We start from the raw sequence: 26,728 nt of genomic DNA, 5'->3' as shown, positions 1-26,728 counted from the left end.
TCTCTCTCTCTCTCTCTCTCTCTCCCTCCCCCCCTCCCTCCTGTCCCTTCCCTCTCTCCCTTTGAAAAGGTCAGCTCTGGAACTTTGGGAAGGTCATGGAACACTTGCCCCTCAGGAACAGAGAGGCTAATTAATATTTCTAGACCACAGGGCAGGAACCAACCTGCTGGTGGGGACACATTCTGAAGGACAGACTATTGCCCACCTTTAGACAAGAATAGTTCTTGTTACCTCATTCCCTAAAGACCAATCAGTTTAAAGGATGCACTGTTCCACCAATCATATTGTGCCTAGTTGCTCTATTCTGCCCCTGGAAACCATATAAAAACTAGCTGACCGGGCGCCACGCTGGGGTTCACTGCTTCTCCTTCAGGTCTGGGACAATCCCAATGCACTGCAAAAATAAATTCCTCTTGCTTTTTGCGTCCATCCCGGCTCCATGTGCTTAACTAAGGGGGTCCCCGTAAGCTAAGGCTCCCCAGAGTCGTCTTAAGCCTACTTAACTATTCTCTCTCTCTCTCTCTCCATTTACTCTCCCTCTTTTCCCACCTGTCCCTGTTGGCCTCTACTTCTCGTCTTCCTTCCTCTCTCCTCTCTCTGTCCTTCTCTGTCCCCCATTCTCTGTCTCTATCCCTTCTCCAGATACCCCTTCCTTTCCCACCAATAAACTTTCTTCACATGAGGTCTGTTGCATGGCCTGATTGTTCAGAGGGATCCCTTGGCAGGGCCCACAAGGGCACCCCTCCCACCTCGACGCTGCTGCCATTTTATAAGGCACAACACCCTCCCTTGGCTCAAGAATAAGCAATTTCCCAAGAAGCCCAAGGACAGAATGTAGAAGTCAGGATCTAGGCTCTTGGTGCGTTCATTGCTACTGGGGGCTCATTGTTGCCACGTCTGCTTAGCTTTCAAAACTTTCGAATATATAGGTACCATATGTGTGTGTGTATTTCTACATCTGTCTTTGAGTGTAATTAAAGCCATGAGTTTATATTGATGAAGTCAATCTCACTCTAGTTCTAGATACTTGCAAAGCTTTCCCTCATCTACATTTTTTTTATTTATATGTAAGTACACTGTAGCTGTCTTCAGACACTCCAGAAGAAGGAGTCAGATCTCGTTACAGATGGTTGTGAGCCACCATGTGGTTGCTGGGATTTGAACTCCGGACCTTCAGAAGAGCAGTCGGGTGCTCTTATCCACTGAGCCATCTCACCAGCCCCCCTCATCTACATTTATAGGTCCTCCTACTATAAGTGAAAAGCCAGACCTATACATAATATACAGGCACATCTCTAGTACCAATGTCCACAACAGCATAGATAGAAAGTTTACTTCAATACATGTATCTATTTGATTCATCCAACGTGTAACAATCTTGTTTGTTTGTTTGTTTGTTTGTTTGTTTCGAGACAGGGTTTCTCTGGGTAGCCCTGGCTGTCCTGGAACTCACTCTGTAGACCAGGCTGGCCTCGAACTCTGAAATCTGCCTGCCTCTGCCTCCCAAGTACTGGGATTAAAGGCGTGTACCACCACGGCCCGGCGTGTAACAATCTTTTAACCTTAGACGGCCTGCAGCTCCTTTCCAATAGTACAGCCTTTTGGGTCACCATCTAAACCACTGCCCAGTAGACTGCAGTTCTTCCCATACTGAATGATAATGTTTTCTGTGGCAGTCCAACTGGAATCCCAGCAGGAACTCCACAGATTTTGGAGAATTCTAGGAAAAGATCCATGAACAAATATGCCAGTTTGAAGAAGGAGATGGCCAGGCATAGTGGCGCACGCCTTTAATCCCAGCACTCGGGAGGCAGAGGCAGGCGGATTTTTGAGGCCAGCCTGGTCTACAAAGAAGGAGAGGACAGGAGAAGCAAATAACACTGTTTTAGACCCAGAGGTAAACCAAGATCCTCCCCAAGAAGGATGATCTCGCGCCATCTACTGCAGGGAATGTGGCCCGACCTGTCCAAGAACAAGTCTTTCCTGACACACTAGGACTTAATGACTAAGTGCAAGCCTGGCCATTTTGGTCTAATGTAGGACACACTGGCTGTCAGCATTGGTTCAAAGTTTTTTTTCACTCTCTTGAACTAACCTGTGTCTTAGCTCCTGGGTCTTAAACTGTGGTTTGGGGTCCCACACAGGATGTTGTCACTGAAATATGGGTGTCACAAAAACTTCAGGAGCAACAAAGCTCATAATAAAAGGTAAAAATCCGAGCTTTTTCTGGCAGTGTCCGCCCATCTTGCATCACCCAGCTTCCCCCAAGCAAGGTCACATGTGCACTTTGCACTCCATGACACGAAGTCACACAATGTCAGCAAATGCTGCCTGTAACACCCCAGTCAGGTCCTCCATGAATTGCCTTATTTTTACTGCACATTAAAAGTTTTCTGCTCTCGGGGCTGGAGAGATAATCTCAGCGACTTGGTTCCCCGCAACTGTGTCAGGAACCCCACAACCCCTGCAACTCCAACACCAGAGGGAATCTGATGTCATCTTTTCATCTCAGCCAGCCCCTATTCACAGAGCACACACACAAACACGTACATGCAGGCAGCAGACACCAAACCCTACATGCAGGATAGCCAGGGCTTCACAGGGCTTCAAATCATTACTTGAAAATTTCCAACAACTTCTGAAATCGTTCTAAACATACGTCTGCCGTTCTCTACTATTTATTTATGTAAACTGAGACTCTCAGTGCTGATGATTATAAAATCAAACTATGATCAACTATAAAAACTTTGCGATGAGCTACATCCTACAGTATCAATAATCAGCCCAGACTTGAGTCTTCATGTAAAAAATAAATAAATATATTTATCTTACTGGTATGGAATTTTTCTTTCATCTTAGTAAATGGTGAAGTTATATGTATGTAACAGGAACTCTTGTTCTTCTGTAGTAATTGTTTCCAAGGTTACTACCTCAATGGGCTAACCTAGGCCTAGTCCTGGAAGCTTCTAGCCTCCATACAATCTAATCTCCATCTCTAATCTAGAGGCTTTCAGCTTCTGAGACTTACTGCTGAATATGCTCACCCTGTCTGGCTGTTTCTGAATTCTTGCTGGCTAGTTCAACTCAGCTGTTCCAGCTCAAACTCTTGTCCAAGATGACCGATCCAAACAGGCTTCTTTCACTTCTGACTGAATTGATTTGCTTGACCTCAAACTAACTCTAGCAATCTGTTCTAATTCTTCTGTCTCCTTCTCATTCTTTTTGGTAAATATTATCCCATTTCCCTCTATATAACCCTTATTCTTTCTTCTCCCTAGATTTTGGTAATAACTCTCCTATTCTTTACAGTTACTAACTTTTTTTTTTTTTGTGCTGCAAAAGACCCTGTCTTGGATATATAAAAACCAACCAGATATCCACATGTAATAGCATCAATTCATAAGGTACATCTTGGACAATGGAATCTCAACATTAAGAAAAATCAATCGAGGACATGGATATTTCTCACATGCATATTGCTAGGTAAAAGCCAATCTGAACGGTAGCATACTATATAATTTCAAATGTATGGCACTCTATAAACACTTGTCAACACCCAGGTTGTTTAGCACAAGCAATGAACTCTATACTAGTCAAACATACATCAGTACTGGCTAGGTGGTATTGTACAGGCATGTAAAACCCAACACGTGTCTGGTCTACCTAGAATTTCCAGGTCCACTGGAGTTGCTACATGATAAAGCCATACTCAAAAAAAATTATATATTTTTTTAAAAAAGTACTTTCTGCTTTGCTAATATGAAACTGCTCCCCATCTCCCCCCGCCAAGAAAATTTATATAAAAAAAGTACAGCAAAACAAACCCAGTAAAACCGAATCATTTCTCAGGTAGCTAAGCATTTAGCCAATCCAGCACGAGGCCATGAGGAGCTGTCAGTCAGAGATGTTAAAATGCAGCGGGCTGTTGTTAGAGAGATGGATGCTGATTTGTCAACAGAGTCTCCACTCTGCTGGGAGACAGGAGGAGGGGCTTCTGATGACTGACAGCCAGGTTTTTGTTTGTTTGTTTTGTTTTGTTTGTTTGTTTTTAGCCATTATAGGGATCACAGAATATTCTTCCATTCCCTTTAGATCAGAGTAAAATCTTGTCTACGGCGGCATATTTGGGGGTAGGGCATTTTTCTTTGCACGGCTTCTTATTTTAAAGTTTCTTAGGATCTTCTTGTTGCTGTGAACACATTCAGGACATAGCAAATTATCTTCCACTCCTGGTTCTGGGATAATACAGGCCGGTAACAGGAAGAGAAAATTCATCCTTTGGGGAGTGTCTGGAACCCAGGTCTGTCCAGCAAGAAATTGCAGGCGAACCCAACCTTTCTTATCTGCAGGGAGCTGCCTGCCATGGACAACACACCATCTGGATCCAGTGGCTTGTGGCAGAAAGGCCTCCACATTAGACGGAAGAGGACATCGATTCTTAGACATTGACTGAGCTGCTCTCATGGCAATCCTTGCCCAGGCTGCAAATGTGGACTCCTTAGGTGAAGTTAGAATTTCCAGGACACCACTCTCCTCCTTTCTCCTTTGGCACCCGCTTGGAGGCCCGATTCCTCTGAAGACTATCTTGGATTTCTTGGGACCCTGCTTCATTCTGGCCTCCCGAGATGTATTGGGAATATAACATTCTTGTTTAGAATAGGAGTGTCTCCGAAGTCTCAAATAGACCTCAACTTTCTTGCCATCCGTACTCAAGTTATGATACCGACACCACTCCCGAAGAGTGTTCCGGGACACGTCCCTAATAGGAGGCAGGCTGGGCGGAGGACAGGTGCTTGGTATGGTTCTGGTTGGGTGTTTGATTCCAGCATGCCTCACCAGAGAACGGGCTGGTGGTGTGTGGTCTAAGGTTGAAGAAGAAACATTTGATTGCGTAGGGTAGTCTGTAATTGGCTCCTCCTCCTCCTTAAAGGGGACCAGCGTTAAAATCACACTTTCTTCATCCAAGTTCTCCTCAGATTGGTTCTCGTTGAAAGTCTCCAGGCCGAAGTATGACATTTTCAGGCAGGCTTGGGAGAAGACAAAGGCGAGTTACTAACTTTTTAATATGATAATAACAATAACAACAACAACAGTAATGCAGTAGGATGCTCTTCTCTGTTACTGGCTTATTTCCCCTTCCCCCAGTTCTAACCCTGTATTTTTATTTTTAATTTATTTATTTTAATTTTTGAAGAAATATGCCTCATTTTCTAAGACCTTAAAGAACCATATTTTTTTCACAAGCCCTTAGAATCATATTTTATGGTAACCTATATTTTCCTGAACACATGGTCTTTTCTTCTAGCCTTTAGGGAAAGCAAACAAACTATAGTCTGTGTCAGATGACTGAAAGGAACACCTTTTAGAAGAATAACTAGGAAAGAGCTATTTATAGCTAAGAAGCAATCAAAAGCTGTTTCCATGGAAAATTTCTGTTACAATTGTTATATCTGAGAGCTTCTAAAGTGCATCTGAGTTAGGCAGAATGGAAGCATCTAACACCAAAGGAGGGCCTCAAAAATAATCTTATTTTAAAAAAGAAAAGGAAAGTTTGGTTTAAAAAAATCACAGAAAATACTCAAATGTCTTCACTGAACCTTAGTAAAATGTACATTTCAAAACTTTCATATTTTTTCTTCCTAATAAAAGCAAGGCCTAGTATATGTATAAACTAATGACATGTCTGGCCATTCTATGGTATAGTTAAAAGGAAGATTTTTATTGTAGATATGAGAAAGAATAGCCAGAGGTGTCTAGAAGAATCTAAAGCAGAGAGAAAAAGTAAACATACTGGACATGGCTAGGGCTATCTGCAAGAAATGGGGAGGACAGCAGGGGAGAGAGAATAGAGAATACACAGTAAGAGCAGAGAACAGCAGCAGCAGCAGAGAGAGAGAGAGAGAGAGAGAGAGAGCGCATGAATAGTTGGTGGAGAGCAGCAGCCCAGGAGCTGGAGGGAGGTTAGAGTAAGGAAGGGTAAGGTTAGGAGGGCTAGGGTGTACACTTTGAAATGTGTGTGTGTTGCTTGAGAACTTGAGTTAGTCTAGAGACCAGCATAGACTTTGATATGCTAATAGGTACCACAGGTAGCCATGTGTCCCTTCTGCCAGAGGTAAGAGAAATGACTCCTTTTGGTAGATAGGAACCAGTTTCACAAATTCCTAAGGAATGCTGACTTCTAAGTGCCAGAAATCCTCATTTCTGGATATTTGGACTGCCTTTTGGAATTTGAGGAATTTGAGTTTCCTTTAGAAGTAGCAATGTAGCCAGGTATGGTGGCACACACATTTAATCCCAGTACTCAGGAGGCAGGGGCAGGCGGATTTCTGAGTTCGAGGCCAGCCTGGTCTACAAAGTGAGTTCCAGGACAGCCAGGGCGATGCAGAGAAACCCTGTCTCGGAAAAAAAAACAAACAAACCACCACCATCAACAACAAAAAAAGAAGTAGCAATGTACACCTTTAATCTCAGCACTTGAGAGGCCATCCCTGTGAGTTCAAGGAGAGCCTGGTCTATAAAGAGTTCCAGGACAGCCAGGACCATATAGAAAGACCCTGTCTCAAACAAATAAGCAAAAATGGATGGGTGGGTAGATAGATAGATAGATAGATAGATAGATAGATAGATAGATAGATAAAATGAAAAACATAAAAATAAAAAGTGCCTCCTTATTGAACAAAGAGCAAAAACAACCTTCATTTACTCTGTGATGAGCTGATTTTCATGGGTCCTAAGAGGCAAGATCCTGAAGCTGTCAGAAATTTCCAGAAACTTCAAGGTGAAAGCCAGACAGAGCTGGGCATGGAAGGCACATGGGCTTCTGTCTTATGCAGAGGTCTGTCAGCTGGCCTCTTGGAGACCAGATACAGATAGTCTTGGAGAGGAATTCACCACTAAGGGTAAACCTTCATTACATTCTCTACAAGAAGACATTATAAAGCTGATCTTGGTTGCATGTGTCTGTAATCCCAGGAGGCTAAGGCAGGTAATAGCCAGTTTGAGACCAGGCAAGGTTACAGAACGAGGCCTCATCTCAAGAAGGAGATGCTGCCAGAAATATGTTTAGGGTCTCCAAGAAAGAGATCACCACTGCACCATAAGTGTCTAGACAAGGGAAGCTCTATCCTTGATCAGTCAGGCTCACTCAGAAGAGTGAACACAGAGGGAACACATTTTTATCCTAACTTAGGTGGTGTCGGTGTCTTTACCCCCATTGGCTGGGGTCTGTGACCTCACAGTCTTAGTTTAGGACTAGTCTTGAAAGAATTGGCACCTAGGAAGTGAAGGAGAAACAAACCATTCCACCGCTTTAATCAGCACATCTTATAAGACACGCCCTTTGCACGAAGGTTTTACTGAGTTATTAACTGAACTCCTGACTACTTTAAATGGCTTTAACCATAAGCAGCCACACTGCCAGACTGGACCTCACCTTCTCATTGAACTGCTAATTTCCTTGTTAAATCCAGGATTCAGCCTGGGGTATCACATTACACCAAAAGGCTCTTTTGGTTTTGGTTGACCTTCTTCTGGGTAGCCCTGGCTGTCCTGGAACTCACTCTATAGACCAGGCTGGCCTCGAACTCAGAGATCCATCTGTCTCTGCTTCTCAAGTGCCGGAACTAAAAGCCTGTCCCACCACTGCTGTGTTTTATAAACTGGCAGAGGCGTGTTGCATTAGCAGGGAGCATCACAGCGACCTGCCAAGGTCTCTTCCTGAACAATCAAGCCAGGAAGGCACAGGCCTGGTATGGAGACAGGAGATTCCCCACTTAGGCAACTATGGGAAACTATTTCTACATACAGGATAGAGACTTTCCAGTGAAGCTGGTTTTGGGTGGCCACATACTGTCAGTAACCCACACCCATTTTCATTACATGATAAATCCCAATTAATTTAGACAACATTGCTTAGCCCCTCCACCTCCCAGGAAGAAATTTCTTACAGTATTATAAGAAATTATAATTATAGCAAATTCTTTGTTAATGTCCTTATGTCTCATGGTATTAAGAAAGGGGACAAGTAAATAAAATAAGATGTTAGAAGGAGATATGCATGGCTGTTGTTTTAGTAAAGGGTGATTTATTTTTATATGAAGATTAAGATGACGACTGGATGATTCCAGAATGGGAAAGAAGACTGGAAATCACTTGCAAGTAATGAAGATGTGAGTGAGTTCCTCAAGGTACATAAAAGATGAGACTTAGAGATGATACGTTAAAGTTTCTAATGCCGTTGATCAATAATTACAAGGACTGACTAAGATCTATAAAATCTATGTCTAAAGTTTATTTAGAACTATCTGTTTTTTCAAACAGTATACAATAGTCAAAAGTTCCAGACTAGTGCAACTGATCTTCTGCGTGTTTAATAACCATAGTTGAAGGCTATTCTAATGTGGTCACCCAACACTCCCAATTCTGCTGGAAAAAGCCAGATCAGTCATCACCCTGAGTCTGTGATGCCATTTGGGTTTACAGCTTCAGAAGGAGGGAGATGGTATAAGAGATAGAAATCGGTTAGACAGTTTAGGATAAAAAGACCCCAAAGAAAAGCAACCCGTTTCTTTCTTGATTGAAAGCCAGAAACATCCTGGGGACTCTTGGTAGTTTCATCCCTCCCAAAGCAAAGATGCCAAAAGAATTAGGGACTTATTTTTTATTTTATTACCATAACTTTAATTGAAACTGTTTTTTCCATACAATATATGGTGATCACAGCTTCACCTGCGTCATCTCCTCCCAGATTCTGCCGCCTAGCTCTGGTCTTTGGTCTGGGTCCTAGATGATTTAGGGTTTCCTCTTTAGCAATGAGAAAGTAGCAATGAAGGCCTCTTAAGGGGAAACTCCTGGTCAGGAGGACAGAATCTCTGGCCTGGATGTAGAAATAACATTCAGTGGGGTCCTGCCAATCCCCTGGCCAAGGACAGAGACAGGGAAATTCTCTTGAACGAGGATTTGAAGGTGTTCATCTATCAGTCAGCAGAGAGCTGCCAGCCGTTAGCTTGTGACCATCAAAGGAAGTGAAAACTTAAGGGTTGTTTGGAAAGTCATTTGCGTTGAATGGTGTCTTGCTGGGACAAACACAAGGAGTGTTTTGCTGAAGCAGACACAGGTGAAAGGATATTTTGCTGAAGCAGACTCGTGAAAGAACTCGTGATGAAGGATTCTTCGATAACAACACACATTTATTGGTCTGCCTTACATTTTGTAGTTGAGTTCCATTTGTCATGACTCCATAGAGAGAAGAAATAGACCAAAAAATTTCTGGTAGTGTGCTGTGGCTTCTTGAAGCTTCTGAGGACTTGGCCGATTGGCAGAGTGACGTCAGCTGATACAGGGAGGAGTTTTGCTAAGACAGACTCACATGCTGAGGCAACACATGTGAGGTAAGACCCATGGAGGACACATGATATTTGGAGGGAGTACAAATAGGGACTCAAGGGACTGTGAGAGGGGCTTGCTGGTAGAACTAGCTCCTGCAATGCTTCTTTGGTCTCATGCCCTTGCCAATCCTTACTTCCTTGAGAGAGGCTCAACTGAGAATGTTTTTCTGGCTTCCCTGCTGGTCTGAATTCCTTCTGCTGACTCATGCTGACACTGAGGCCTGCTGACTCATGCTGACACTGAGGCCTGGCTGTCTCTGCTGGGTCACGCCACTGCTGCTGATTCATGCTTGCTATCCCGTCTCGACTGAACTGGACTGCTGGTATATTCGTGAAGTATTTTCAAGTGGATTGAGCTGCCACTGCTGGCCTGTGAACTGAACTGCTGATTTCCTGACCAATGCTGATGGGATTTGTACTAAAGAACATTTTCTAAACAGGTTCATTTCCCCTGTATCCCTTGTATCCTCTGGTGGGTGCTGGGCTAGAAGGGAGGTTAAAGCATTTAAGAACCACTGAAGAGATCAATTCAGGACCTTTGGAAAATTCCACCAGACCCCTCCTCTCCTGGAAGAGAAAGGTCAGAGAGCACACAGGCACCCCTCCCCTCCAGAAGGGAGAGGCTAACTACATTCCTCAGACCACAGGCGGGGGGGGGGGGGGGGGGGGGGGGGGGACACACGACACACGACACAGGACGACAGACGGACAGACAGACACAGACAGACAGACACGGGATGGGATCGACCATTGGCCACCTGTGGACCAGAGCAAGTAGACACATCCTGAGACTGTTGACCACCTGCAGACAAGGAAAGTCCTTGCCACCTCATTCCCTAAAGACCAATCAGTTTTTAAAAGTCACACTGTTCTGCCAATCACATTGTGCCTAATGGCTGCTGCTCTGAAAACTGTATAAAAACTCACCAATCAGGCTGCGCGTGGTCCTTCTCTCTCCTTTGTGTGCAGGGCGACCCCAGCTTGCTGGAACAATAAAATTCCTCAATTCTCAACTCTGAGTTGTCCACTCAGGGGGTTTCCGATAAGTTAAGGCTCTCAGAGTGTTACACCATCATTAAAAGTAGGTTTTGAAAAATTAAAGTTTATAATCCAATCCTCAGCAAGTCTTGGATTTCAAGGGCAGACAGAAAGATGGAAGTGTTAGAGTGATGTTTTTGTACACTCTGTGAAGATGTGTCCCTGTCCTTCTTTGCCTGACTAAGGCACCTTCTAATTGGTTAAAATAAAAAAGCCTATGGCCTATAGCACAAGGCAGAATAGTAAGGTAGGACACCTGGATAGAGGAACCCTGGGGAAGAGTCAGGCAAGGAAAGATTTGCCACTCAGACTGGGAAGAAGTCAGATGTATGAAACTGAGGAGAGTTAACTAACCATCCATGTGGCAGAACTTAGATTAGCATAAATGGGATAATAAGGTATGAGATAGTTGGAAACAGGCCTAGCATAAGGTCTAGGCATAAATAAATGAATAAGTCTTCATGTCCACAGTTACATAAAAGAAGGATTCTGAGAGAGGCTATGGTTCTGTAACTATGCCCGAAAGCCTGTAACTAAGACAAATGTGAGTCTTCCTTCTCCCTGAGGTCGTTGGCCACAGGCCCATGTGGACACAGCGGGCAGAATCGATGAACAGGGATTCGGACAGCTCCTGAGTACCAACAATAATAATGACACTCTGGGATCAGACTTGGAGAGATGGATCAAATTGACTCTGGGTGAATCAAGGGTTGTATAGTTTTGGGGTAAGCAGGTAGGACTATCCAGGGTGGGCAAAGGTCATTGGCTGAAGGCTAAGGTGCTGCGATGCCTCCTTAGCATGGGGAGGCGCTCCAGGAACCTCAGGTGCTTGCTGATCAGGTTGCTATAGGTTGTTATAGACCTTTCTATAGCTGGACCTGTAATCTAGCCAAGGCTATGTGACACTCCATAGGTAGATGGGGCTAGTGGTGGTTGGGGGTGTTAAACTTCCCAGACAAGGCCAGAGAAGGAGAAGCCCTGATGGTAAAAGGAGTCTCCCATTTTTCTTGGCACACAGAAGACTATCAGGATAACGGTAGGCTTCAACCTTAATTACCAGGACAACAGACACAGGCATCTCCTCACAGGTGCCTCAGTACCCCTTGAACACTGTTAGACTCCCTAATAAACGATATTATTAGAAAGATAGAAGAAACTCATGCCTTCAGACAAAACTGAAGATAAACAGTAAGCTGAGCAATCAGGAAACATTCATGAAGTTCTTTCTTTCTTTTTTTTTCTTTCTTTCTTACATGTAAGTACACTGTAGCTGTATTCAGACAGTCCAGAAGAGGGCGCCAGATCTTGTTACGGATGGTTGTGAGCCACCATGTGGTTGCCGGGATTTGAACTCAGGACCTTCGGAAGAGCAGTCAGTACTCTTAACCGCTGAGCCATCTCTCCAGCTCCATGAAGCTCCTTTTTTAAGCACTCATCCTAGAGAATCTTTGCCCATCAAAATGCTAGCACAGAACCTTCAGGTTAAAACTTACGCTCATCGGGGCTGGAGAGATGTCACAAGTGGTTAAGAGCACTGGCTGCTCTTCCATAGGATCTGGGTTGGATTTCCAGCACCCACATGGCTGCTCACAACCATCTGTAATGCCAGTTCCTGGGGATCCGACATCCTCTTCTGGTCTCCAACAGTACTAGGCAGGCATGAGGCACACAGACATACACACAGGCAAAACATCCACGTGGAGAAAATAATAATTTCTTTAAAAATCATATATATATATATATTTAGTTTTTACCCTTGCTGTGATGAAACACCAGGACCAAAAACAAGTTGGGGAGGAAACACGTCAATATAACAGTTTATCATCAATAGCAGTGAGGGCAGAAGCTCACACAGGGCAGGGACCTGGAGACAGGGGCTGATGCACAGGCTATGGAGGGAGGCTGCTTACAGGCTTTCTTGGCATGGTTTACTCAGCTGGCTTACAGAACACAGGAGCTGCAGGCCAGGGGTCGCCCCACCCACAGTGGGCGGAGCCTTCCCCCATCAACAGCTAATCGGCAGAGGAAGGGGTTATCTCTGTGAGTTTGAGGTCAGTCTCCTCTACAGAGTGAGATCCAGGATAGCCAGGGATGCACAGACAAACCCAGTCAAACAAAACCAAAAACAAACAAAGAAAAAAAAATCAAACACTTAAAATATTCAGTCTCTTTAAAATAGATGATTTTTTTTTTAAATCCAAAATCTTTTAAAACTCAAAATCTCTGGGCTTCTGTAAAATCAAAATAAATAATTTATTATCTCAAGAGGGAAGCATCAGGGCATAGTCACAAACAGATCGAACTCCAGAAATATAAATAACCCAACGTCCAATGACTGGGACTCACTCATGATATTTTGTGCTCCTCCAAGTGAGTCACTTCTCTGGCTCCACCCTCTGCAATACTCACACCTTGTCTTCTAGGGTTCAGTTGGCTACACTCCCCCCTGCTGCTACTATTCTTGGTGGTCATTCCATGGTACTTGCATCTCCAACACTTTGGGGTCTTCTGCAACTGGGCTCACATAGACTCTTTTATCGTGCGAAGCCTCAACTTCTCCTACTACCAACTTGTCTTAGTCAGGGTTTCTATTGCACCATGACCAAAAGCAAGTTGGGAGGAAAGGATTCATTCAGTTTACACTTCCATATCACTGCTCATCACTGAAGGAAGTCTGGACAGGCATTCAAGCTGGGCAGGAACCTGGAGGCTGGAGCTGATGCAGAGGCCATAGAGGATGCTGCTTAATGGTTTGCTCCCCGTACTGTTTTGTGTGTCCACTTGACACAGGCTGGAGTTATCACAAAGAAAGGAGCTTCCCTTGAGGAAATGCCTCCATGAGATCCAGCTGTAAGGCATTTTCTCAATTAGGGATCCAGAGGGGAGGGCCCTTTGTGGGTGGTGCCATCCCTGGGCTGGTAGTCTCGGGCTCTATAAGAAAGCAAGCTGAGCAAGCCAGAGGAAACAAGCTAGTAAGAAACACCCCTCCATGGCTTCTGCATCAGCTCCTGCTTCCTGACCTGCTTGAGTTCCAGTCCTGACTTCCTTTGGTGATCAACAGCAAGGTGGAAAATATAATCTGAATAAACTCTTTCCTCCCCAACTTCCTTTTGATCATGATGTTTGTGCAGGAATAAAAACCATGACTAAGACACTCCCCCATGGCTTGATCAGCCTGTCTTCTTATCCAGCATCACCAGTCCAGGGGAGGCCCACACATAATGGGTTGGGCCCTCCCTCAATCAATCACTAATTAAGAAAATACCCTACAACTGGATCTGATGGAGGCATATTTTCAACTGAGGTGCCCTCCTGTCAGATGACTGTACCTTATGTCAAGTTGCCATACAACTAACCAGTACAGCAGTGTTAGGGTTAACTCACAGAGTTAGCCTGCGCTAGTCAAGTACTCTAAAGCCATTTTCATTGTTGTTTCTTTTGAGACAGGGTCTCACCACATACATAGACCAGGGTGACTTGGAACTCTTGGAGATCCACACACTTCTGCCTTCTGAGTATCGGGATTAAGGGCAAGCAGTGCCACACCAGTCTCATTGCCTTGTAAAGCACGAAATGCAGTTTGACCAGGTATGTTCCCATGGCTGAGTAAACATCACTTCTATTCATCTCCACAAACTCTGCATCAACCCAAACAGAAGCTCTGTGCTCACTAAACACTACCTTCCAGGTCTCCACCCAAGCCTGTGGTAACTTCGACTTCGTTCACCGTCTTTGAATTACAATACCTCATATAAAGGGAGTCCTATAGCATCTAGAAAAGCTAGCTTTGGTCCTAGGGGATAAAAGACACAACCACACACCTAACTTCTTAACCAACGCACAAGTGCCTGTACGCACGCACGCATGCATGCATGCACACTCTGTAGGAAGCCTCCACGTCCTGCAGTCCCAGACTCTCAGTACCATGGTTATTTGATGAACAATTTTTAATTGGCCCTGACCCGTTAAATACCTTTCCTAAAGACTCAGAGTCCAGGCTGAACATCTAATTAGCTAAGCAAAGTTGTGCTGCATACCCAGCTCGAGGTGAGAAGAATCTTCAATATACTTTATTTTCCCTCTCTGTGGGTACATGTCCATGTGTTTGCGGGTGCACGTATGTGTGCTGGTACATGTGTGTACATGTGTGTTTATGGAGGCCAGAGGCCAGAGTGGGTTGTTCTCCAGGCACCATCCACCCTGTTTGAGATAGATCTCTCACTAGCATGGACCTTACCAAATACTCCATGCTGGCTAGTCAAATAGCCAAAGTATTTATCTACCTGTCTCTACATCCCAGCACTGGGATCACAAGGACAACACACCATGCCTGCTTCTTTTTATATGGACTTTAGAATTCAAAGGGCAGCAAGAAGGAAAGACAAAGAAATGATGACTTCAGATAGTTTATTTTTGGAAAAATCTGCAACAGGGTTATTTTAAGAAGCAGAGTCCATCTATCATCTGTTTACAGGTTGGAGCGGGCAGAAGGGGCTTGGAAGAGATTTCTTTGTAAGAGATGGACATTGGTCATTGCTAGGAGTGACCAAACAGTGGTGACTAGTGAGGGAAAGAATGCCAGGGGACTGCAGACCTCTCCTGTGGCCATTGTCAAGGGCAGGGATTTAGGAAAACAAGTCCGGAACGCTAATTACGGTGATTTCCAGGGAGTGTGTGGGGTAGAGGGTGGGACCTGCCACTATTTAACCAAAGAAGAGGAACTTTTCTAAGTGCAGTGGCCACAGCAAACAAGGGACCAAGCTCAGGGTTTGTGCTGCTGAGCGAGCACTTTACCAGCTGAGCTGGCTCCCCCAGTCCTGGCTCCCCCAGTCCACACTCCTTTTTTTTTTTTTTAGGGAGGGTCTCACTGTGTAACTCTGGCTGTTCTGGACCCGGCCTCAGACTCAGAGGGATCTGCCTCAGAGTGCTAGGATTAAAGTCTCATACCAGCACCCCGGCCCCCTTACTACACTGTGAAGGAAGGCAATTGAAGGTGCTTTACAGGAGTGAGGCCTGCAGGGCTCCTCTGTTCTGGCTACTCAGAGAGAGCACCTTGGGATCTTTACAAAGTTCTGAATGAAAAAAAAGTTCTGAATGTCTGGGGTTGAGAGTAGAAAATCACTTATAGGGGGGCTGGTGAGATGGCTCAGCCGTTAAGAGCACTGACGGCTCTTCCAGAGGTCCTGAGTTCAAATCCCAGCAACCACATGGTAGCTCACAACCATCCTTAACAAAAATCTGATTTCCTTTTCTGGAGTGTCTGAAGACAGCTACAGTGTACACACATATAATAAATAAATAAATCTTAAAAAAATTAAAAAAGAAAATCATTTATATCACTATATATAATCATATATATCACTAGCAAGACCCCCAAAAGCACCTACACACACACACCATGTAATTAAACATTTTTTTAAAAAAATATTTATTTATTATATCTAAGTACACTGTAGCTGTCTTCAGACACACCAGAAGAGGGAGTCAGATTTCATTATGACTGCTCTTTGAAAGAGCAGTCAGTGCTCCTAACCGCTAAGCCATCTCTCCAGCCCCACTTTTTTTTTTTAAGTCTGAGGATTATTGTTGCAGAGGAATTGTCTGTCTCTCTATATTGGTCAAGATTCCAGGATGAAGTCAGAGAAACTCTTTATCTTCCAAGACATCAAGAGCACTTGTGAATCTTGCAAAAGGCTTGGGATGAGTTCCCAGCACTCTCATTAATCCAGTTCCTGGAAAACCTATATCTTTTCCTATCTTCCTCAAGCATCCGGCACACTGGTACGCATATATACATGTAAGCAAATCACTCTAACACGTTAAAAAAAAGATTAAGAAATATGTCATTTAGGTGACTTAATCCTTTTGCGATTATGGTAAAATATTTTAAAATTTTTAAATTTTTTTTTAAGATTTATTTATTTATTATATGTAAGTACACTGTAGCTGTCTTCCGACACTCCAGAAGAGAGAGTCAGACCTCATTACGGGTGGTTGTGAGCCACCATGTGGTTGCTGGGATTTGAACTCTGAACCTTCGGAAGAGCAGTCGGGTGCTCTTACCCACTGAGCCATCTCACCAGCCCATGGTAAAATATTTAATACACACCTGAAGGATATAGCCTACTCCACACCTAGGCTGGAGCATAACGCCCATTGTTCCTAGTGTTAGGTAGTTAGCCTGGCTTTAGTAGGTTTGGAGGCCATTGCAGATAGCTTCTCCCATAATCAGAATTGGACCCACCTCCTCCTTAAACTAAAATATCAGAAGCTCTGGAGATATCTGCTGTTTATTGAAGTCTATTAAGGGAAAACTAATTCCTCTTGGTCAGAGAATGGAATCTGAGTTCAACCTTTGGCCCTAGGTGGAGACTTGACAGCTCCAGCTTCCCCAAACATTAGGAACTATTGACCCTTCCTTTGAGAGCTAATTCAAGCTGGGTGTGGTGTACATACCTTAATCCCAACACGGGAGCCAGAAACAGGCGGATTTCTGTGAATTCTAGGCTATCCCAGTCTTCATAGCAAGTTCTAGGACAGCCAGGGCAACACAGTGAGACCTTTCTCAAGCAAAACAAAACCAAATTAATCCAAATAAGCCTGTTAGGCCAGGCAGCTGGATGGGAAAATGAATGGTAGCCTGTACCAAAGACCTCAGAGAACAGCGCACTGGTCTCTCTGGCTATTGTCCACCCTGGCCCCGATTGGTAATTGTGTATTTTCCCCCTTAAGAGCTCTTCCTGTTATTCTGTAAAAACTCTGCCTTGGGGCTGAAGACTATTTCTTACTCTTGTAGAGAACCTATATGGAGTTCTCCAAACTCATAGGGGTGGTAATTTCACAACCCCCTGATATGCATATGGTGCACAGACATGCATATGGGTCAAACAATCATACACATGATACATAAATCTGAAAACAAAACATGCTCTTTGCCCTTGACTCTTGCCTGAATTTATTCAATGGAAATCTTGGACCAGGGAGCCAAAGGGAGGCCAGAGGGTCAGACATAAAGGGACCACACAGGGGGTGGAGGGATGGCTCAGTGTGTAAGAACACTTGTTTTTCTTGCCAGTGCTCCAGTTGGGCAGTTCACAACTGCCTGTAACTGCAGATCCAGGGCATCTGATGCCCTTTTTTGGTCTCCTTGGGCACCAGAATGCACGTGGCATTCACTATAGGCACTCGGGTACACACACACACACACACACACACACACACACACACACACATACACACACATACACAAACACACACACACGTAGTAAAAAGAAGTATTTTAAAAATACAACCAGCTGGGCTTGGTGGCGCACGCCTTTAATCCCAGAACTCAGGAGGCAGAGGCAGGCGGATTTCTGAGTTCGAGGCCAGCCTGGTCTACAGAGTGAGTTCCAGGACAGCCAGGGCTTTACAGAGAAACCCTGTCTCGAAAAACCAAAAAAAGAAAAAAAAAAAAAAAAAAGCCGGGAGTGGTGGCACACACCTTTGATCCCAGCACTTGGGAAGCAGAAGCAGGCGAATTTCTGAATTCAAGGCCAACCTGGTCTACAGAGTGAGTTCCAGGACAGCCAGGACTACATAGAGAAACTCTGTCTTGAAAAACAAAAACAAAACAAAACAAAAAATAAATAAAAATACAACCAGAGAAGTTTTCTTAATTTTAATTAAATAATTTAGAGTCAGAGTCTCACTATGTAGCCTGGCTGACATGGAATTAGCTATATAACCCAGGCTAGCCTAGAACTCTCAGAGATCTGCATGCCCCTGTCTCTTGAGGGTTAAATGTGTGTGTCATCATGGCTAGCCTTCAATTTTATTATTGTATATTTGTTTGTTTGTGTGTGCCCACATGTGGATGTGTATGGGCACATGTATACCACAGTATCATATCTGAAGGTCAAAGGACAACCGGCTGTCATTTGTTTTTTGAAACACTGGCTAGCCAGAAACTTACTATATAGACCAGACTGCCCTTGAGCACACAGAGATCCACCAGCCTCTGCTTCTTGAGTGTTGGGTGTGACCACCATGCCTGGCAGAGGACAACTCTTGGGAGTCTGTTTTCTCCTTTCACTGTGGAATCCAGAAATGGAACTCATCATCAGGCTTGCCCACTGAGCTACCTTGCCATCCTATAAGGAGAGCTCTAATGTCAAAAAGCCCCAACAGGCTAGACCCAGGCACCCTCCCCAACATGGTAGCTCAAGAGATAGGTAATGGTAAACAGCAGAGAGAAATTTCTTCAACATGGACACACGATAAAGAGGAACAAACTAGGCCTAAGCTTTAGACAAATACATAGTTAAACTGTCTTGGTCTGGTTGTTGTCTCTCTGATTGCTGTCCCAGATACTACTCAGCATGGTCCAAAAAAAGTCCTTATTGATTTAGGGGAGAAGTTATCAGGAAATAAGAACTTCTGCTCCTGGGTGTGGCCCCGCCTTATCTGGGGGTGGTCCCCCTGCCCAGAGTTCCTGGAATCCAAAGTGATTCAAGGAATGACCAATTACCTCACTTACCTCGTCTGCTTCCTGACCCTCGCCTGATGGAAGGAGTGCACGAGGGGGCAGAGGTGTCTGACTTCCTTCTGCTTTTACCCGCCACAGGGCCCAAGTGAGGAGGAAGTAGGCATTTATAAAACATCTGTTTCAAAAGGACTAGAGAATTTAGGGAAAACAGAAAAAAAAGGAAAAAATTAAACTCTTAAATTCACTGTTAAAAACCAGGATGTGATGAACTGGGGAGAAGGCCAAGGCAGGCAGACCTACCTAGTGAGCCGAGCCGCTGTCTCAGAAACAAACAAACAAACAAACAAACAACAAAGAAATCCGTATTGAGCGAAACAGGGAAGTTCCAGGCTAAGTTTTGCCCCAATGTTTTGTAAGGCTCCTCCATTTTGGTTAAACAGTGACAGTTACCAAACTGAAGTTTTAATAGATTCTTGCCCTCCCCACTAAGGCTGCCCAGAAAAGATGTTTATCTGTGTTATCGGCCACCTGACATTCATTAACCCATTACACATGTTTCCTTAGCTAGCCCTCTCGATGACTGACCAGGGACCCATTCAAGTAACTCTCAGTCATGCCTGCTGCCCTCCTCCACGACCATCACTCCCTAGACAAACAAACAGTAGGCTGTGGTTCTTACACTATTTTCCCGCCCTCCTACCCCTCCCGATGCCCCACATATACACAAGCAAGCGTAGTCCTCCCTTTGTTTGTCCTCCATGTCAACCTTACACCAAGCGACTTCACTCTTGGCTAGCACCACCCACAAGGCAAAGAATAATAAATAACTAGCTTCTTAAAGTCTAAAGGTGACTACTATACATTTACTAAAGTAGATCTGACCATATGAGCACACGGGTATATTCAAATCTTATCAGGAAAACCAAATCTCAGGACTAATCAAACACACCAGACCCAGGTAAGGTTACAACAGCTTCTCCTGGACTAACCGAACGAAAAACGAAATAAAAGGAGGACATGACTATTCCACAAGTGTGGAGATTTTTTAATTGTAGAACACAGGCAGAGGGAAGAGTCCAGGCTGAACATGGCAGGCGGACTAAACCAGATCGTGAGAGGAGCTGCGGACAGGAGAAGCATCTCAGGCCAAGATTCCAGAAGCCTGGAGTAGCCAAAATGGCTGGATTTCATAGGGAGCAGGATTAAGGTAGGGAAGCGGAAACCGAGCCCTGGGAGGAAGGGATTGGTGTAGGGGTCGGGGTAAGATGTGCTGGGAGGAGTCACAGCTTCTGAGGGATGCTGGGAGAGCAGGGAGGAGCTCTCCCAAAGGTACCCTGCGCTTCTGGGAGAGAGCTGGCCAGCAGTGTCTGCTTTGATGGGTGAATAGTCACTTCTGTTAGCCGTTTGTCTCAGGTTTGAAACCTAACATCAACACTGCAATGACAGTGTCCTTCCAACCTGTCATCTGACTTCCTGTGTGTGTGTGGAGGGACTAAGAGTCAAGAGAACTCCTGACTGCCAGGAGCCTCAACTCCGTCCATTCTCCACTGTTGCTGCTCCTACTTAAATTGCTGTCCTGTTTGTTCATTTGTCCGTCTGGACTGGACCTCGTTTTGATGTTTGATTCTATGGCCTTCATGGTCCCACACGTCACTTTTGCAGCCGGACTGGACCTCGAGACTCAGCTCAAGCCTGTGACTCCCTTTAATCTTGATTCTGCAGAGACCCCTGGAGATCCCAATAGGATTGAATGTCTGACTCCTCCTCACCACCCCAACACAGCCCAGAGATCCCCTTTGGAGCTCCATCACCTTCCTACTGCTTCGCTCTGCTGTCGCTTATAACCCACACCTCCTCATGCACACAGAGACACACACACACACACAGAGTCTCAGTCTCTGTCTCTGTCTCTCTCTCTCTCTCTCTCTCTCTCTCTCTCTCTCTCTGCCCAGGAGGTATTTATTATGTGTTTTGCAATGTGTAACTCAAGAGTTAGTGTTAGTTAAGACTGGCATATAGGTACCCGAGTTTGCCTCAGCCAGCTAAGGTTATGGTAGCCTTGATAAGGGCTTTATGGAGTCCAATTAGGGAAAATCACTTCTCCGAGCTGGCTGGTGACCTAACTTTCTAAGCTGCCCAAGACATCCTGAGGTACAGAAGGCATTTAAAGAGATAGAAAGATATAGGACACATAATTGTCCCTTTAATGAGATAGTATATGAGTCCTTCTCAGAATCCTCTTAGTACAGTTACAAGCTGTAACCAACCACACAGCTTCCTAAAGTCTTCCTGCTTCTCTGAATTACTCAGAAAACCCTACTTTCCCCTTTCTATCTCCTTCCTAACCATGCTATCCCTAATAATTTGAGTTTCACACAGTAAAGCTTCCCTCCCTGCCTTGTGGCTGCATCCACTATGTGACTGACAACCGTGTCCAACTTAAATGGTATGGCTCTCTCTTCCTTTTCTATGTATTCTTCTCTGGTCACCTGCCAGGACTTACAACTAGCTGCCCTGGGCTTTGTTTTTCTAAACTCTAATAAAACTGTAACCTAACTTCTGTTTGCGTCCATTTTTTCTTTCTTTTTAATAAAAATGACTAAGAGCTCCAGAAAGAGACTCAGAGTCCCCCATACAACACTATCAAGGGAAATCAGGATGACTTTAGTAAATTTCTGCTGAATGAAACAGTTGCAGCTTGTGAATTTCTGTTATTCTGTGAATTCTGAGTTGGGAAGACCCAGATGTGTTGTTCTCTGTTTCTGACACAGCATCCTCATGACATTCACTTGGGTCTCCTAAGGCATATGCCTGCATGGTACACCCTACAGGCTTTGCCTGTCCCTAAACATTCTGAAACTCCTTGGAGACTGGATGAAATTTAAAGTAACATATTAGTAATGAATACATTTCAGAAAATATTTAAAATAGCAGACCCATTTGGTTTACCAACCAAAATTCGTTTATTTCTTGAAAAAAAGAAAGAAAGGAAATGATAGCTTTTAGATTAGTTCAGTTTATGGATTGTGGAGAAGAAAGAGTTCAGATTTAGCAGGCCTAAGGATAACCTGTCCACAGAAGTTGAAGCCCTTGAGAGGACAAGTCTACCCGCACTAGCCCGGTAGTGCACAGCGCCTCCTACTGGTGATGCTTGGCAGCAGCCCTTCCCTCTAAAACGAATGTCCCTCATAGAAGGAGCTGGATCAAGGCAGGATGAAGCACCCCAGCAGATGCGCTACAGACAGCTCAGAAGTAACTGGACTTGCACTTTTACATCCTCTCTGGCTTCTGAGTTTTTGCCTGTCTTAGCTTACGGTTTCCTATTCTGTATGGTAAAGGCAACCAGCTGAACCTGAGGTTTCATTTCTGGGCTGGTTTCTCTCTGTGGGTTAAAATCCCCTCTTAAAACTTCCTCTGGTGCTTCCTGTTTCTCTTCAAGTAAAGGAGAAAAGAAAAGGGAAAGCGTTCTCGAGTGGTGAGAAGCGCGTTAACTATGCGCTTTGAGAGCGCTTAGGAGGAAGATGTACCTGGCGAGAAGGTTCCATCGGAGATTTCTAAAAGGAACAGCATGCCATGTTCTGCAGCTCGGCATGCCGTGACATTTGCTCTGAAATGCCTTCATCCCAGCAGGAAAGTACAGCACGGCGTGAGAGAACAGCCTGTTAACGGTCCCTCTGGTCCCTAGTGAGAGGGACCACAGTGCACATCGCTCAGCAGTACTGACTTAGTCCATCTCTCAGGCAGGGAGAGTGTAAAACGCGTGGCTTTTGTGTGCCTCTGATGATGGGCTTTTTTTCAGAGGTTTGTTGACTGTAGTGCACTATGGGCTTTTGTTCCTATCTTTAGCTCCCGCTTGTAGATTTCTTTTCTTTTCTTTTTTTTTTTTTTTTTTTTTGTTTTTTTGTTTTTTTGTTTTGGTTTTTCAAGACAGGGTTTCTCTGTATAGCCCTGGCTGTCCTGGAACTCACTTTATAGACCAGGCTGGCCTCGAACTCAGAAATCCGCTTGCCCTCTGCCTCCCGAGTGCTGGGATCAAAGGTGTGCGCCACCACGCCCGGCCCGCTTGTAGATTCCTTTTGCATTAATTTGAAGGAATAACTTATATATTCATTGTCAGGTCCAGAGGAAATTACAAAACTCCAAAAGGCGGCTCAAGGAGCTCAGCCTGAAACTGTAGGAGGATTCCTTGCGCTTAGATAAAACCCAGCATTCCTCCGGAGCTAAGGAAATCCTTTCCCAGCTACCAGAAGGAGTCATTTCCCATACCTTTGGCTGAAGGGTCACTTGGCCACCTGTGGTGCCTATTAGCATATCAAAGCTCATGCTGTTCTCCAGGCCCCCCTCAGAATCACAAGTACTTGTTACAACTTTCAAAGTCTGAATAGAGTGTATATTAGAATCCTAAGTGCTTGTTACACCTTTCAAAGTGTATATTAGAGGTGGATCTTCAACTGGGGGAGAAAAGCAAACAAGCCCCTTCTCACCTCCCCCTACCCTAACCTGCCCCCAGCTCACGGGCATCCCTCCCCCTACCTACCCATCCTCCTTCTACCCCTGCTACTCTTGCTGTGTGCTCTCCCGCTCTCTGCTCTGCTCTGGCTTCACTCACCATGTTTTCCCCATTCTCTAACCTCTGCTGCAGACAGAGTGTCTACCCTCACTTGTAGACAGCTCTGGCCATGTCTGGTCTGCTGGCCATATTCAGTTTACTTTTTTCTCTGCTCTGGGCTGTTCTCTGGCTGTTCTCTTTCTCATATCTACCTTCCCCTTTAACCACGGAGTGGTCATATTGTCAGTTTATATACTAGAAACACAGATGTTTTGTCATAGCTTGCAAATATTCCCTCCCAGCCTACTTTTTATCTGGAGAACTTGTTAGTGGTGTGTTAGACGTTTACGTGGTGAAACTCATCTACTCATTCATGGCTTCCAAGTTTAAAGTATTTCTTTAAAAGGAACACCACCACCTGGACGTTAAATAAGTGTGCATGTTCAAATTTTTTGCTATTTTAATGGTTCTCTATAGATTTGTACATATGTCTTTAATCTCGGGGTGGTTAGTTATTGCTTATATATGTGAGTAGTGAATGAGAAGGTTTTAAACCCCACTCCCCAGATGAAAACCCACCCCTAACATACACTATTCAGAGCCAGTAACTGTGGGCACAACCAGTTGGTGTCTGACCATAGCTACTAGAGGTGTGAACATCATTTTTTTTAATTCAGTAATTTCACATCTATAAAAATGCCCATAGATGTAAAAGCAGAAGAATATAAGAACGTGGGCTGGCGAGATGGCTCAGTGAGTAAGAACACTGACTGCTCTTCCAAAGGTCCTGAGTTCAAATCCCAGCAAACACATGGCTCACAACCACCTGAAATGAGATCTGACACCCTCTTCTGGTGCGTCTGAAGTTGGCTACAGTGTACTTATGTATAATAATAAATAAATCTTTGGGCTGGAGCAAGCAGGGACTGAGCAGGGCCAACTGGAGCAAGCAGAGGTCCTAAAAATTCAATTCCCAACAACTACATAAAGGCTCACAACCATCTGTACAGCTACAGTGTACTCACATACATAAAATAAATCTTTTTTTTTTTAAAGAATATAACAACGTACACAGAAGGTACACCTCATATAGTTTTGTTTATCCATTGAATTAACCTGGGAGTATACATTTGAATAAATTTCATGGATATATTCTATTAAATGGTACAGATTATTCAAAAGAATGCTCTGCCTACGTACTATTTAGAAAAGTATTCATGGTATATTGTTAAATGGAAAAAGCCTTGTTTGTGCATGCACCTATGTCTCTATAGGTGGGAAATCCCATAAATACAGGTACAGAGATGTGTACATGTGACGCCAGCTTCCTAGGAAGGCAGAGGCAAAAGAGGGATGCCAGACCCAAGGAGGACAAGACCAACATGGGAAACAGGAAGAACCTATTTCAAAGAAAAGCACACAAATAAAACAACATTAAAATGAATTTGAATGTTGCAAGGCCATCACAGGCTACTGTTTGTCTCTCCAAAGATGAGAAACTACAATGGAGGAGTAAGCGTTACAACAGTTTGATTTTTGACATGCACCTTTAACGTCTGTTTTTGTTTGTTTGTTTGTTTTTTGAGACAGGGTTTCTCTGTATAGCCCTGGCTGTCCTGGAACTCACTTTGTAGACCAGGCTAGCCTTGAACTCAGAAATCCGCCTGCCTCTGCCTCCCAAGTGCTGGGATTAAAGGCGTGTGCCACCATGCCCAGCTGCACCTTTATTGTCTTAATAACCCATCAGAAATTCTATTTCATTGATTTGATTGACAGCTTGGTGCTGAGAGACATGTACTTAAAGTAAGGTAAATCAAGGAAGAAATCGAGCCAGGCTTAATGAAGTTCCTTTAATCTCTGTACTCAGAAAACTAAGGAGAACTGCAAGTCAGAGGCCAGCCTGGGACAGTCTTTCAGAATGAAAAGGAAAAAAAAAAACAAAACAAAAAACAAAAACCCAAAGAAGTTACACTACTGGCTGGTTCATTTTGAGAGGAGCAGAGAAGCCTTTTAGGGGAGGGAGAAGGCAGCTCAAGGCTCATGTTTTCCCTCTAGCAAGGCTGAAGGGAGACTGGAAAGATGGGCAGGTTTGAGAAGGAATGGATGTGCTGTCTGAGTCGATCTAGAAGCGGTCGACAGGCACTTCAGAAAGGCTGATTTTAGCATATGTTGCACATTTCTAATCAGCAGAACTGTCCAAAAATTGAAGCATCTGTCACATGGATTTTGAGGTTTTCCGTTGCTAGAAATATCAAACCGAGGCTAGGTGACCATCTGTCATGTGTGCTGTGGAAAAGGAATCTAAATTTAACTGCAGGGTGAACTAGATAATTTTGCACATCCTTCCAATGCTATAATTCTAGGGGTTTGACACCTGGGAAACTTTATTGAACTATAAGGCTATGAATGGAGCGTCTTAGGAAGAGGCTCATCCACACCAAAGGTCTCACTGTGATAGATGGGACAGATCGGAAATCTGTGTTGTGTTGTATTCCCACACTATGTTACTTTCATGAACATGTATTAAGATTGCAATAAAACTTATTAAAAACAAACATTTCTTTCTCCCTCCTCCCTTTGGTTTTTTGAGACAGGGTTTCTCTGTGTAGCCCTGGCTTTCCTGGAACTCACTTCATAGACCAGGTTGGCCTCGAACTCAGAAATCTGCCTGCCTCTGCCTCCCAAGTGGTGGGATTAAAGGCGTGCGCCACCATGCCCAGCAAAAATAAACATTTCTATAATGTTTCCATTTTCACATCAGAGATTTTCTATAAATAATGATCTCCTTACCCCCTTGATGTCAAACACAGGTACAACATAAAGTCCTAAAGATGACTTTGTAACCATCTTCCTTCCTTCCTTCCTTCCTTCCTTCCTTCCTTCCTTCCTTCCTTCCTTCCTTCCTTCCTTTTTTGAGAAAGCATCTCACTATGCAGGTCTGGATGGCATTTAGCTCACTCGGACCCATCTTCCTCTGCTCTCCAAATATTGGGATTAAAGGTGTGCTCCATCATGCTCTGCCAAGAATGAAGATATTCTTTTTTTTCTTCTTCTTCCTTTCTTTCCTTTAAAAAAGTACTTATTTATGTATTTTATGTACATGAGTGCTCTATCTTCGTGAACACCAGAAGAAGGCATTAGATTCCATTCCAGATGGTTGTGAGCCACATGGATGCTGGGATTTGAACTCAGGGCCTCTAGAAGAGTAGACATTGCCCTTAACTACTGAGCCAGCTCTCCAGACCCAAATGTAAGTATTCTAATAGATAGTTGTGCCTTTCGCTTTCA

At 44.2% G+C, this 26,728-nt stretch overlaps 1 long non-coding RNA gene and 1 pseudogene across 1 annotated transcript; one reads left to right on the top strand and one right to left on the bottom strand.

Annotated features, from left to right (window-relative positions):
* On the bottom strand, nucleotides 3,378–5,046 carry Gm9788 (predicted pseudogene 9788; annotated as a pseudogene).
* On the top strand, nucleotides 19,747–21,447 carry Gm33951. The gene is made up of 2 exons (XR_386711.2): nucleotides 19,747–19,849; nucleotides 19,947–21,447. It is a non-coding gene; the product is annotated as a predicted gene, 33951 (long non-coding RNA).
* Nucleotides 21,448–26,728: the final 5,281 nt, after the last annotated feature.

Source organism: Mus musculus, chromosome 19, assembly GCF_000001635.26.
Source record: "Mus musculus strain C57BL/6J chromosome 19, GRCm38.p6 C57BL/6J".
NCBI classification, from domain to species: Eukaryota; Metazoa; Chordata; class Mammalia; order Rodentia; family Muridae; genus Mus; species Mus musculus.
This window is presented reverse-complemented; position numbering and strand designations above follow the sequence as displayed.